Source organism: Accipiter gentilis, chromosome 22, assembly GCF_929443795.1.
Source record: "Accipiter gentilis chromosome 22, bAccGen1.1, whole genome shotgun sequence".
NCBI classification, from domain to species: domain Eukaryota; kingdom Metazoa; phylum Chordata; class Aves; order Accipitriformes; family Accipitridae; genus Astur; species Astur gentilis.
In genome coordinates this window covers 22,269,996-22,284,304 of record NC_064901.1, presented here as the reverse complement: position 1 = coordinate 22,284,304, position 14,309 = coordinate 22,269,996, and positions in this window count along the sequence as shown.

Here is a 14,309-nt window from a genome sequence, read left to right as displayed (position 1 = left end):
ATTGGAGGAATGAGTTTATTCAGCAAGATTTAGATGTGAAAAAAAATATGAATGGTGACATGGAACATTCATGTAACTCCGTACCATTCATAAAGTGTCAACTCTGCTCAAACCTTAAGTTGCTCCACAAGAGATCAATAACATGCACTGCTTAATGGAAATGCTTTTTTCTAATAAAAAGAAGCAGAATATGTTTGTGGGCAACTTGGAGTAATCTCTGAGGTCTGCCAGTACCTTAGCAAGAATGGACTCTAATACAGGTTTCATTGCCTTTATTACTGTTTTTCTTGCTGTTTATTGTCTCCTGTTCTGATTGAAATACACAGGTGTAATGAATAATTTATAGCATTACATATTTACTCTTCCAGAAAATGCAAATCATAACTGTGTCTATATCAGTGATAAAATGGGTAAGCAGATACACTAAGAGATATATAGCAAATGCTTACAGAGCTTTACCAAAATTACCATCCATCCATCCTTCATAACTGTCCTGTACTGCTCATCACAGACCACTAATGCTTTAAGAGCCACAGAGCTATTCAGATCCATCACTGTAGATGCTGTGACCAAGCCAATCTCCTTTAAAGTCTATGAACATAATAAAGGTGAGACTGCAAAAGGGGAATTTATTTTTTTTTTTTTTTGAAAGGCCTGCCTGTACAGAGAAGCCTGAGAAGAGACTACAACTAAGGTATTAAGTAACAAGCTGTCTTCTTTTCCCCTTAACAGCTATACAACATACAGATTTGTTTCTCTGTGGATGACTCTGAAGGCTATTTTCCATGAGAAAGAGATGACCACAGAAGAACTAGAAGGAAAAAACAAAATGTTCTGTGTTCTCTCAAATATATAGAATGCCCAAAAGCAGACAGGCATGAAAACCATGACAAACCCAGTCATGGACAAGCAGAGTCAGGTCTGTAGTGATCCACCATCGCCAGGCTTCCCAATGGCTTGGTAAGACAACCAATATACGCTGTAGTCTACAATAAGAGGACAACACATTATCATATATTGTTATTTTGATAAGTGTTGTCCCTTTCATCTATCTAGGAACCATTTTAATTGACCCTTCTCAGTCTCTCCTGGGTTTATAACATTCCCAAGTGGTCAGTGCAAACCAGGGTCCAAACACATTTTTTACAATGCTCTTCCATGAGCTTCATATTAAACTGCCTCCCTTTTGTGTTAAATAAGGCTGAAAGTTCTCAACAATCTGACAGCCCCATAAACCTTGTCAGTATCCTAGGAACGATATGTGGAAATTAGGTTAAGATAGGCAAGGGTCAGTCACTTATCATGATGCAATTCATGATGACAGACCAGCATTCATACTCAATGGTCCCTTGCAGCAGTGAAACTGGACTTGACCTTTCCTGCTTACACAAATAATATTTCTTCTGTCTCCCAGCCTTTTTACACCAAATTCCTTCAGATTCCAAAAATTCCTGGATGTCATGCACAGCCCAAGTCTGTCCCAACAGTTACTAATCCAGTTACTAGCATTAGATCTTTATTAATATACAACATCAGTATTCATCTCCCATCAGACACTAGAAGTGTAATGTGGTCTTTCTGAGAGAGAAGCATTTTTTTAACTTGAAACTAATTACTGATTAAACAGTAGATAGGAAATGCTCCAGTAAATTGATCATTTTCAATCAGATGCAGGCTAGAGAAATACAAATTATCAAAGCTTAGTTGATGTTTATATTGAAAGTAAAATGCAAGATTCGTTACATGTCCAGAGTCAAAAAGGTTCATCACTGAAAAAACAATGTTACTTGCAATATAAAAGGGCTTGTTCAATGAATATTCTATTAATTCTTCCCTATAAAAGCCAATCCAGAGTACTGGAAATAGGAAATCAAAGCTTGCTTAGTTTATCTTGCTGACTCAGATCTGATCAGTTTGGTACTGATTCAGCCATTACTACCATTCTAATTTTGTGCACATAAAACTAACAAAAAAGAAACATTATCATTAATTTTTAAAAATATCAAAGAACTAATACTTTGGATTTCTATAGTACCTCCTATTCAAGAAGTACTTAGTGTCGGCAGAGACAAATATATTAAATCTCACATTTCCTCTGTGGGTTAGGTATCATGCAAGGAGGAATACTAAAGAAAACTCATGGGCCTGTTGAAGGTTATTTAAGGTTTCTGTATTGGAGTAAGGAACAGCACTCACACATTCTGATTCCCCACCCTGTGCTTTTCCTACCAGGTCATCCTGACTGAAATTTTGTTATCTCTGCTTCTGTGCAATCTGGAAAACATTCAACGCAGAAATTCTCTGCTTCACAGGAAGAAGGAGAAATACTCTGCTTCACAGAAAAATAGACACTGGGATGTTCCAGTAGAAAAGTCAACATGGTGTAGCCATCTGCCTCCATCCTTCCAATTGCTATAAGAAAGAGCAGCAAGGTCTACGACCTTTCTGCTGGCTTCCCACAATGAGAAGTTCAGATTGCCCCTGCTCTCAGATGTAGTGAATTACTGACCACATATTCCCTAATGTCCCATGTGTTACTTGAATGAATGATTAAATGAGAAAAATGTAGTCATTCATTTATAACGTTATTTAAGTGACTGGAGAATCAAAAGTTTAAAAAAAAAATTCAGAGGAGAAAGTAAGCAGAATAAAGGAAGTATGAAGAGGATTTAGGAGTTCAAGTTTCTTTTCATCTGGGATTCCTACACAAGCAACATTCACTTAAATGCTCTTAGATCTGTTTTTTTGTTAACAAATCTACATGCAAGATGCAACAGAGTTAAAGATAATAATTATTTTCCACCTCAGGATCGCGCTACTGGTGACTAGCTATCTACACAGTAGTCTGGGATTTCTTCATCCCCCCAGGATGGAACATTAGGCTTGAAATTCCCAGTACCACTTTCAGGACTATTATACTTTTGAAGCCATTCTTACAAGAGGAAATGTGAACAGTCTGCCACCCAGGACAACCGGGGACCGCAGCAAAACTCAGAACTGCATGGCCAGGTGCAGATGAAAATCTTGAAGCAGATACCTTAAGAAATACACAAAAGAAAGTCGATTTTAAAAGCAATGCTTACTGATTTTTATGCTGCATTTATACATGTGGGAAAATACGTAATGTGATAGCAAAGTATATTCACTATCATTACAATTCTTCCTTAAACTGCAGAAACTGCTAAAAAGATACTGCATTCATGCTACAAATAAAGCAAGAAAACCTGCAAGCTCTTCTGCCTCACAGAAAGAAGTCCACACAAAGTGAAGGAGAAAAAGAGACAGGAAATTAAAAAAAAAAAAAGATGATGGGGAAAGGAAAGGGACTGACTGAAAAGGCATTAAAAGAGGAAAAAAGTGGAAGTAGTTTGAGAAAAGAACCTCAAAGAAGAGGAATAGTAACTTTTGGAATGAACCTTACCCACTGATAATTTGTTTCGGAAGCTGCTGTGGCGCAGCTCAGCGAGGACACTCGATGAACGGCTGGGAGCTACTCTAGTTTTACGGAGCGGGGGCAGAATAGGAGCAAGGAGAATCATTCAAACTTTTTGATCCTCAAGGGCAGGCCTGAGTCAAGATTTTAACCACCTTTTGAGTCCCAAATAGAATATCTCAAACCTTTCTGCTAAGAAGTACTAATCTGTAGAGCTCCCTAGACTTTTTAATTTAAAATTAAGCTACAGCAATTACTATTCCATTTCCCTCTTATGAGTTAGCGTAACAATTATGAATCACCAGGTTGAATATGGTTTACTCAACCCCTATTACCAATGGGGATATCAATTTCATAACCACACAGGAAACATAACACTGCTTTCAAAAACCAATTACCAATTTATATGTATAAAAATGAATTAAAATATTAAAACACCAAAATAAACATAAAAAGATTAATTATTTAATATTTCTGGAACACTGGATGATTGTTTGCCTTTTTGTTGTGATTTAGAAAGATACTACATTTAGAAAGACTGTCTCTCCTGATTGCTCACTTTTTTAATAATTATTTTTGTATAAATTGTAAGTATGAAATTCCCACCATTTGTTTGGTAATGAAATCTGATGACTGCACCATAGGGCCGCTTGAAATTTTCTAGACTATCAGCTCATGTAGTATCTATCTTGTACAAATGCAGATATGCAATTTGCCTCTCTCTCTTACATGCTCTTAAACACAAAAAGAGGCTTTGCTTACTTCCTTCAATAGATTAAATAGATCTTCACACCCATATTAATGAGAAACTTTGACACAAAGTAATGGTCTGATAATCAACGGTAAAAAGGGAAAAAAATGAAGCATCCATGAAATATGCTTTCTGCAATATTTGGGAATTAGTCCATTAATGCTGATTAGTGAATCCTTGCATACTACAAATGAGAAAAATAGGGACATAGAGAGGTTCCATGACTTGCCTGTGTTTCCATGAACACTCAACTTCAAAGTGGGTCTGCCTGGCTCTGGGTCCCCAAGTGTATCAGCTGTGAAACATCTCATCTCTTGTATCCTTTTAGTCATCTAAATATAATTAACGCTGAAAATGTTTATCAAAATCTGAATTTCTTAAGGAAACAACAGTGTCAGTGAGGAAAACTGAGTATCTTCAAGCTGATTCAAATGTTCTGTGCGTGTAGGTCATTGGTTGACCTGTAGAAGACAGTGACAGCAATTTAATATACATGACAGATTTTAAAAATCAATTTTAAAAATACAGTCTTTCTGGAATCCTTGATATAGCAAATGCATTAAATTGAGTTATTTCTTGTCACGATATCTGAAAGAAGCCAATGCAATGTTACTATCAAACATGTAAATGGGACCATTATCAAGGCTGGAAGCCAAGGTAAGTTTCATCTCTGGTAGTGAATAGTTTCTGTGCAGCTTTGAATTTATTCATTTATTCATTCATTATCAGATATTATCCTCTGATAAGGTAGGAATGCAGAACTAAAAGTCAGAAACACTAATTCATACATGTGGATAGTATGCTTACTTGATAGAAGTAGGCAATGAAAAGAATTCAAAATGATTACACATAAAACAGGTTTTTTCACTCTTTTTCCATTTCTGTCATACAATATTATGTAATATATTATTAATAAAAATAGTAATGGGTGATACTAACCTCATTCTACATTCACTATTCTCAAAGCTTTTTACAGATATGACCATTTGTTAATTTATAAGCAGCAAACACATTTAGTTGACCTGCTCAGTGGAATAAAGGGCAAACTCTGACCCGGTCATGACAGCAGAGATGACTACGTGATAAGCTATGTAGGATACTAACAACACTCATTTAATAGATGTGGGTGCTGTGGGGGTGCCTGCATGGTCCACCCTTGGCATCAGCCTGGATGACACCACCTGTTAAAATGTGAATGTAATAGCGTGTGTACATATCGAATACACAAAACTATCTGGAGGCCATTTGCCCCAAACTGGTCCATGCTAAAGAAGCTGAGGACATTCAAAGCTGGTCATGTTAGAGAGGAAGACAAACGTCAACCAGATTGAACAGCACCTGGAGAATTACAAAGCGACTTTTGAAACAAAGGAGAAATCAGCCTGAAAAGAAGTACAAAAGAAGTAGGAAAATTTGTAGCAAGCCAGACATATGCTGGAGCGAAAACAGCAGCAGTCAAACCTTGCTTGTTGCTGCCAGAAATCGCCCTGCTGCCATCCCAGGGCGCTGCCCGTGCCTGCCAGGGTTGTCTCCCAAATGCCACGGGCAACCTACATGCAGCTCGTGGGCTGGCAGTATGGGCTGCAACAAGGAAGGACCCACCCGTGGAGCGTGCGCACGTGAACTCGTGGGGTGTTTTCTCACCAGCGTGCGCATCGGTGGATCGTGGCAAGCGGCAGGGGTCCGCCCAGAGGCAGGGCAGCCACATCTCTAACAGGAGGGGTGGGTACACAGGGGAACCCCCACGCCCCAAAGAGGGACACGTGCCTGTAACCCACGCAGCCCATGTGCTCCCACGGGCAGGGGGCATTAGAACTTTTAGGGTCAGCTAAAGAAGAGAATTTAGGCATTTGTAGATGTTCATTAACATTTTTTAAGTACCTGGTATTGTGTTGTACTGCTGATACTGCAGCTGTCCGGGTCTCTGGCTGCAGGGAGTGCCTGAGTCTATCACTGGTGCCGGAGGGCAGCGGGGACATCTCCTGGGTGGGCTGTGACCAGGTGGATGATCTGCTCAGCCTGGTGGTAGAGCTGAAGGAGGCAGTGGAAAGGTTGAGGAGTATCAGGGAGTGTGAAAGGGAGGTAGATTGGTGGACCTCCACCCTACCATCCCTGAGGTTGAGGCAGCAGATGGAGGCTCCTCAAGAAGCGGAGGAGCCCCTGCCCTCTTGCCACCAGGCAGGAGGGGACCTACGAGATGGAGGGGAATGGATACAGGTCCCTGACTGGGGAGGGAGGAGAATCCCCTCCCAGTCTCCCTCACTTTCCCAGTTGCCCCTGCTCAACAGGTATAGGGCTCTGGGACTTGAGGACCAGGCCAATGAAGATCAGGGTGTAGATGAAGCCCTGTTCAGGGGGGTGCCTAGGCTCAGCCAGGCAGCCCCACGCATTCTCACAGCCTCTGAAAAAAGAAAAAGGAGGGGAATTGTCACAGGCAATTCCCTTCTGATGGGGACAGAGGGCCCATTATGCAGACCTGACCCATCCCACAGGGAAGTCTGCTGCCTCCCTGGGGCCCGGGTAAAAGACAGTTCTAGGAAACTCCCGGGTCTGGTTCAGCCCTCTGATTATTACCTGCTATTGGTTGTGCAGGTTAGCAGTGATAAGATTGCAGGGAGAAATCCAAAGGCAATCAAAAGGGACTTCAGGGCACTGGGGAGACTAGTGGAAGGATTGCGAGCCCAGGTAGTGTTTTCCTCAATCCCTTCAGTGGCAGGGAAATATACTGAAAGGAAGAGGAAAACACACCTGATACGTGGCTCAGAGGCTGGTGCCATTGGTGACACGTTGGGGTTTTTGATCACAGGGAGGTTTACATGGCACCGGGCTTGCTGGCAACAGATGGAGTCCAGTTATCTCAAAGTGGGAAAAGGTTCCTCGCTCATGAGATGGCGGGGTTCATAGGGAGGGCTTTAAACTAGGTTTGAGGGGGGGAGGCGATAAACCTAGGCGCACCAGGTATGAGTCTGGGGACCGCATGCCGATGTTGGGCGTGGATTCGATAGCCCACCTCAAGTGCATCTATGCCAATGCATGCAACATGGGCAATAAATAGGAGGAGCTGGAAGCCACTGTGCAGCAGGATAGATATGACTTAGTCACCATCACAGAAACATGGTGGGATGACTTCCATGACTGCAGTGCTGCAATGGATGGCTACAAGCTCTTCAGAAGAGATAGGCAAGGTGGTGGGGTGGCTCCCTATGTTAGGGAGTGTTTTGATTGTAGAGAGCTACACGATTCTGATGACAAGGTGGAGTGCTTATGGGTAAGAATGAGAGGGGAGGCCAACAAGGCAGATATTGTGATAGACCACCCAACCAGGTTGAAGAGACAGATGAATCATTCTACAAGCGGCTGGAAGTAGTCTCAGAATTGTGTGCCCTTGTTCTCATGGGGGACTTCAACTTTCCAGATGTCTGCTGGAAACACAACACAGCAGAGAGTAAGCAGTCTAGAAGATTCCTGGAGTGTGTGGAAGAGAACTGCCTGACACAGCTGGTAGGTGAGCCTAACCAGGGGAGGAGCCTTGCTAGATCTACTGTTTACAAACAGGGAAGGACTTCTGGGAAGCATGATGGTCAGAGGCTGTCTCAGGCTTAGTGACCATAAAATGATAGAATTCTCAATTTTTGGTGAGGCAAGGAAGGTGGTCAGCAAAAACATCACTACGGACTTCCAAACTTTGGCCTATTCAGGACACTGATCGAGAGAGTCCCTTGGGAGACAGTCCTGAAGGGAAAAGGGGCCCAGGAGGGATGGACATTCTTTAAGAAAGAAATCTTAATGGCTCAGGACCAGGCTATTCCCATGCGCTGCAAGACGAACCACCAAGGAAGATGACCAGCCTGGCTGAACAGGGAGCTTTTGCTAGGAGTCAAGAAAAAAAGAAGAGTTTATCATCTCTGGAAGAAAGGGCAGGCAACTCAGGAGGAGTACAGGGATCTTGTTAGGTCATGCAGAGAGGAAATTAGAAAGGCAAAAGCTCAGCTAGAACTCAATCTGGCCACTGTCGTAACAGGCAATGAAAAATGTTTTTAAAAATATGTTAACAATAAAAAGAAAGCCAAGGAGAACACCTATCCTTTAATGGATACAGAAGGGAACACTGCTACCAGAGATGAGGAAAAGGCTGAGGTACTTAATGCCTTCTTTGCCTCAGTCTTTAATAGAAAGACCAGTTATCCTCAGGGTACTCTGACCCCTGGGCTGGAAGGCAAGGACGAAGAGCAGAATATACCCCCTTTAATCCAGGAGGAAATAGTTAGTGACCTACTACACCATCTGGACACTCACAAATCTATGGGACTAGATGGGATCCATCCAAGAGTACTGAGGGAGCTGACGGAGGTGCTTGCCAAGCCACTCTCCATCATCTATCGGCAATCCTGGTCAACGGAGGAGGTCCCAGATGCCTGGAGGCTTGCCAATGTGACGCCCGTTTACAAGAAGGGTCGGAGGGAGGATCCGGGGAACTACAGGCCTGTCAGCTTGACCTCAGTACCAGGGAAGATTATGGAACAGTTTGTCTTGCGTGCGCTCACATAGCATGTGCAGGACAAACAGGGGATTGGGTCCAGTCAGCATGGCTTTACGAAAGGCAGGTCCTGCTTGACCAACCTGATCTCCTTCTGTGACCAGGTGACCTGCCTAGTGGGTGAGGGGAAGGCTGTGGATGTTGTCTACCTGGACTTCAGCAAGGCCTTTGGCACTGTCTCTCACGGCATACTCCTTGAGAAGCTGGCGGCTCATGGCTTAGACAAGCGTACTCTTCTCTGGGTGAAAAACTGGCTGGCTGGGTGAGCCCAGAGGGTTGTTGTGAGTGGAGTCAAATCCAGTTGGCAGCGGGCCACAAGTGGTGTGATCTTGAAGGTCTCTTCCAACATAAATGATTCTACAATTCTATAGCTCCTGAGTGTGTAGTTCACTAATTGCCTTCTAACTACATGTCATTAATAAACCAACAAACCGCTTCCATCCTATTTGGTTTAAACTCTTTGAAATGAGCAGTTCCTCCCTTTAACAAACACACATAATATCATGCTACTGCAACACTACATCCCTTCGAATCTCATTTTATGCTGAAGACAGGAACAGCTTTTTCACTGAATGTTGTTTCACTGGAATGTTTCTAGTAATTTTTCTTTTTACAATGTATGAAATAAAATGATGAAAAAGCTGAACCGTGCATGTGGAACTTTATGACATAATAACCTGATTAAAAAGTAAATTAAAACAAAGACTTGGTGACAACATTTTGGCATAAGTGTAATTCTTATCTAAATAACTCATCAAAAGGGAAGAAAACTTCAAAAGGATTTCATTCACCAGTGTGCATTTGGCTTGAAATATTTCACACTTTGACTTCAGTGAATAAAACTGCAGTAACTTTGTTCAGGTACTGGAGGTTTTATGATATGACTGAGGCAATCAAATTTAGCGTTACTGCTAAGAGGAACCGTGTCTCCTTCACTCTCAGTCATGTCCTCCTTTCTCTACCACTTGCCAGCACTGATCATTCGATCCTCTGTTTGTAAAATAGATATATTCTGAAGGGGAAATCTGAACTCTTCGATTTTTTTCTAATGAGTTTAACTCCCTGATGCAGCTCATTGTGGGATACTAAGAGACTCAATAATGAGCCTGAATGTTCCTCAAGAGGCTTGTAGGAACTAATCTGTTCTACCCCCAATTCTTAATTCTCTCTATTTCTTCAAGTTTGGGAAACTTACTCAGTCCATTCCTACCTCCAATGTAGCAGCTGAAATAATATTTTCCTTGTTTCAGCAGATCTGGACAGACTGCAGAGACTTGCTAAGTGATGATTTTGTTAAGGCTGAGTTTCAGATTAAACTTAACTGCAATTGTACATTTAAAGACTTTAATGATTTGCCATTAAATGTATTAAAATGTGTTAGTATAATTTAAACAGTAAATTCCAATTTACAATAATTGGATTGAAACTTGGGAATATTTAAGGGAAAATATACTACTTGTTTAAATTAATGCTGCTTCCAGTGATAACTCCCAAATTAAACATTTGCCTCTGAGTTTTTGTTTTGTTGCTCCTTCTTTCCATTTCAGAAGATGACAGTCTTATTCCACAGATGAATCTGACCTGCTCTCTCTTCTAGCTCCATGTGACAGCTACTTTCAAAGTCTCTGTTCCTACCTGTAAGGTGCTCAGTGACCATGCTAGATGTTGCCATGTACCAGAGAAAGTCCAGGGCCAACAGTCCACACACACAAGAAGAGCTCACTACCAAATGGAAGTTTCACTGGTGCAGAAGTCAGAGGGTTTTTAGCAATCGTCATAGGACTGTGCAACCACCTCCTAAGAAACAGAAGATTTATCACAGAATTACTATTTTCTACTCAAACTGCCAGGCACAGATCTGTAGCCTTCCTCCTCTCAGGAAAACCCATTATAGGATGTACATTTAAAGAAACAGGCCAGCTTTCCCCCTGCATGCCCTATGAGAACAGAAACAAATCACATGCATGACTTCCACCTCCCCCAGAAAGGATTAGAGAGAAACATTGGTGCCTGACAGTCCTGTTACCTCGCCTAGCGTGAAGGAATAGTAGCTTTGACTGGAGTATTAACATCATGTCTAGAGCAGAACAGGTTGCCGTCCCTGTGAATTTTAGCCCTGGTCAAGGAAACATGCATGGAATGATTCGCCATGCTTTCAGGAAGTCACTGTGCTGCAAAAAATAAATCTCAACAGTGTTAACTTGGTGTGTAAGTCTCACACTAACTGGACATTTAGGACTCAATTTCACCCTCATGAACAGTTTCCACTCATCTGATTAAAGGAGTATCTGGTTTTAGCTGCACTTAAGCTGCACTTAAAAAGCATTTCAGGTTTAGTCAGTTACTTGATAACATAGAGGGGTTTTCCCAGTTAAGGGACCTATTCATAAAAAATATGGTACAAAACAAAGCCTGACTTAATTTATCGTTATGGAAGGCTATACCTTTAAATTCAACCTCTAATCAGAGGATATAGAAATATCTTATAAAAGCAGCTAAGAATTATTAGCCACTGCCAACATTTGGAGAAGCTAAGGTGTGGAGTCTGTAATGATTTTTTCAGTGTCATGTTCCAAGTCAGTGGAAAAGCAGAGACTAAACGACAGCACCCTGAAATTCAGGAGCCTTATATCAGCTACTGTATTATATAGCTTCTCTGTTCTCTATGTGGTCTGCACCTTAGAGCAGAATAAGGAATAATGTATACAAGTGACCACGACTCAGCTAAACCACACTGTGTGTATTTACCCTTATTTTGCTCTCAATATAAGGAAATCTGACTCAGTTTAAGATTCCTTCATTGCTGACTATACTAAATCAAATTTGTTTTATGTTTGCCATAGGCTAAGAGTGAACTCATAAACAATACTGCAAGTCAGGCACTATGCGGTAGCTTGGTAAGCCACAATAACTTGGTTACTAGGATAAACCTTTATTTTGATGAGGTAAATCTCACTTTGCTCGAGACCTAAAAAGCTTTACCAAACCACTGTCGTTAGTTATATTGGCTGATTACTGACTTATCTATCAGTGATCACTATTTTGATCACTGATCTGTCTTTCCAATGTATGTGTAATATGCATATATAACGTACATATTATATGTACATAATGTACATATAAATATATTGTATAAAGTACCCATCACCACATCACTGGAATTGGCAGTCCCAGATTTTTTTATGCCCCTGCATCTTGCAGTCTTACAGAACAAGGAGACATTCCTGCAGAAGGTAAATTTCAAGGGGGGCATACAACACAAAGATTTGAATCTTCAAAACATTTATGTAGCAGACAAGGCACTGAAAGCAGATTTTAGCTCTTCCCCTCCTGCCTCCCTAATTCACTCAATTTCACCTTCTGGAACCTGTTTTACTTTTTGTACTAAAGGATATCAATAGCTATTTTCTAACTGGTCCATTTTCATCTGTAATAAAAAATGCCTATTACCTATGGTGTCAGACTGTAGAGGACTCTCCACAGGGAAGCAGTAGAAATTCTATTTCCTGAGCTACAGACTGGACAAGGAACTAGAGCACATATTACAGTAGCTGAAGAAGATAGACTGAATAGGATGCAGGCCCCTCTGTCCTTGTATTTATAACAGGATGAGTTGGATTATTTCAGTTACATGATGGTTTCTATGAGCAAACACAAATGCGAACAGATGTCGAAAGAAAACACATTTCTGTTCGTGCAATAACAGCAGATGGAGGATCGTCACAGAGCCTGCAAGGTAGGACATTCATTTAATACTGGCTCATACTGCCCATCATGCTCATGCTAACTTCATATCACCTTATCCAGTGGTTCTCTTGCCCTGTTTTTTTTGCTTGGAATCATAAAGAGTGAATATTTTAATGTGCTAATCTGCTAGAGACAAGCCGCAGACAGAAGAGTTTCCCATCATTTTAATTAATGGATACCACACTGTTTGGAGTTCCCAACAGTCACGGTTTCTATTTATTGGGAAACCTTTAACTCACAGTGAGGTGGATCATTATCTGATACTCTACAGGTGAAGTGTGTGATGAGAAGAGCATGATTAATCAGAAAATATTCTGAACAGCTAGGCTCTTGGTGACAGGCCCATAATCAGAGGCAATAAGAATGCGCACTAAAGCAATTTTGTGATTAACATATACGTGATTCTGGCCACTGCTGCATGCAAAGCGAAGTGTTGAGGACAAGCGGACAAAAAGTGAACAAAATTTCTTATTTCCATAATTTTTCAAATGAAACCTGAACTGAGCAGGAATAAAGCTGCAATCACGTTCTGCCTTCAGCCTATGAGAACAGTAGATGCACAACCTAGTAACTAACAAATTTCCTCTTCCCAATTCCAAAACTACTGACGCTCCTTATTCATTCCCTCATAGCCTAGAATATGTCATGTAGTAAGATTTCCAAAGAAGTTTTATATTTACTTGCAAGAAAAGCTGGGCTAGGCATGGCAAACAGGCATCGATTAGCATTAGCCTGCCAAAAAGGGTCTGCAAAGATCTTCTTGCCAAATGACAAAAAAATACATCTTCTCACTGTGCTAACTTGATGATTTTTCTGTTTCTTTGTTCATTTTCATCAATTAATTAAGATGGCAGTTTGTCTTGCTGTCTTCCAGGCAGTCTAACTAAGAATCATGACAGAGTAGTGATTCTATTCACCTGTCAGGGACACCTGGAAGATCTCCAGAAGGTAAAAATTACGGGTATGCTCACATCCAAGGCCTTCTCTCACAAAGAGAAGAAAGCAGGTACAGGACCAAACCCCAAAAGTTTTGACTTCTTTTGGATCACTGAACTCCTGTGTTCCTCATCAGCCCTAAAACACTTGCTACAATACTGCAGCAAGAGAAGTAAAAATATGTGATCACTAAGCTTATCAAAATACCTGAAGGTATTTAAGAGTTATTGCAACTTTAAGCTAGGGTATTAATTTTTACACTTCCACAGTAAACAAATACACTTTAATCCTTTTTCACTAGCAGATAAGCTGCCTTAGCATGTAAGAACATGCACACAAGTAGTTTGCTGTGAAGCAGTGTCCTGCAAGTTTGTACTTTAACACCGCAGCAACTTTTTTGTGTGCCATATTCTAAGAAGGGGAGCTGTGGATATATCTATTACAGGTGCTTTCACTCTTGAGTTAGTAGGTCTATGCCTACAGGCAAAAATATCTTGAAAATTACTTGAGACAGATTCTCCATGGCTGTAATCCTTGTACAGCCCTTCACTGTGGCAGAGAGTGGGTACAAAATACAGCAGCACTTTTCAGCCACTTTGTCTTCATTTTGCAAATGACTGCAAAGGTGCAGAGCAACAGAGAATCTGGCACTTTATAAATATTAATTAGCAAAGAATTACACTGCCCCTTTGTGGTGCTAAGCATTATCATTCCCACTTTATAAATGGTGCTGCAGTCACAGAACAAGGTTAATTTCCTAGTTCACAATAGCACAAGGCAATGATGGAGCCAGGAATAGAATTCAGGGACCTCACAGCTGCTTGTTAATCCTATGAGCTCCACAGTTCCACTTTTTTTGTCTTTCGTACTGTGTCTGTTCCCCAAAACAGCTAAAATGACACCAT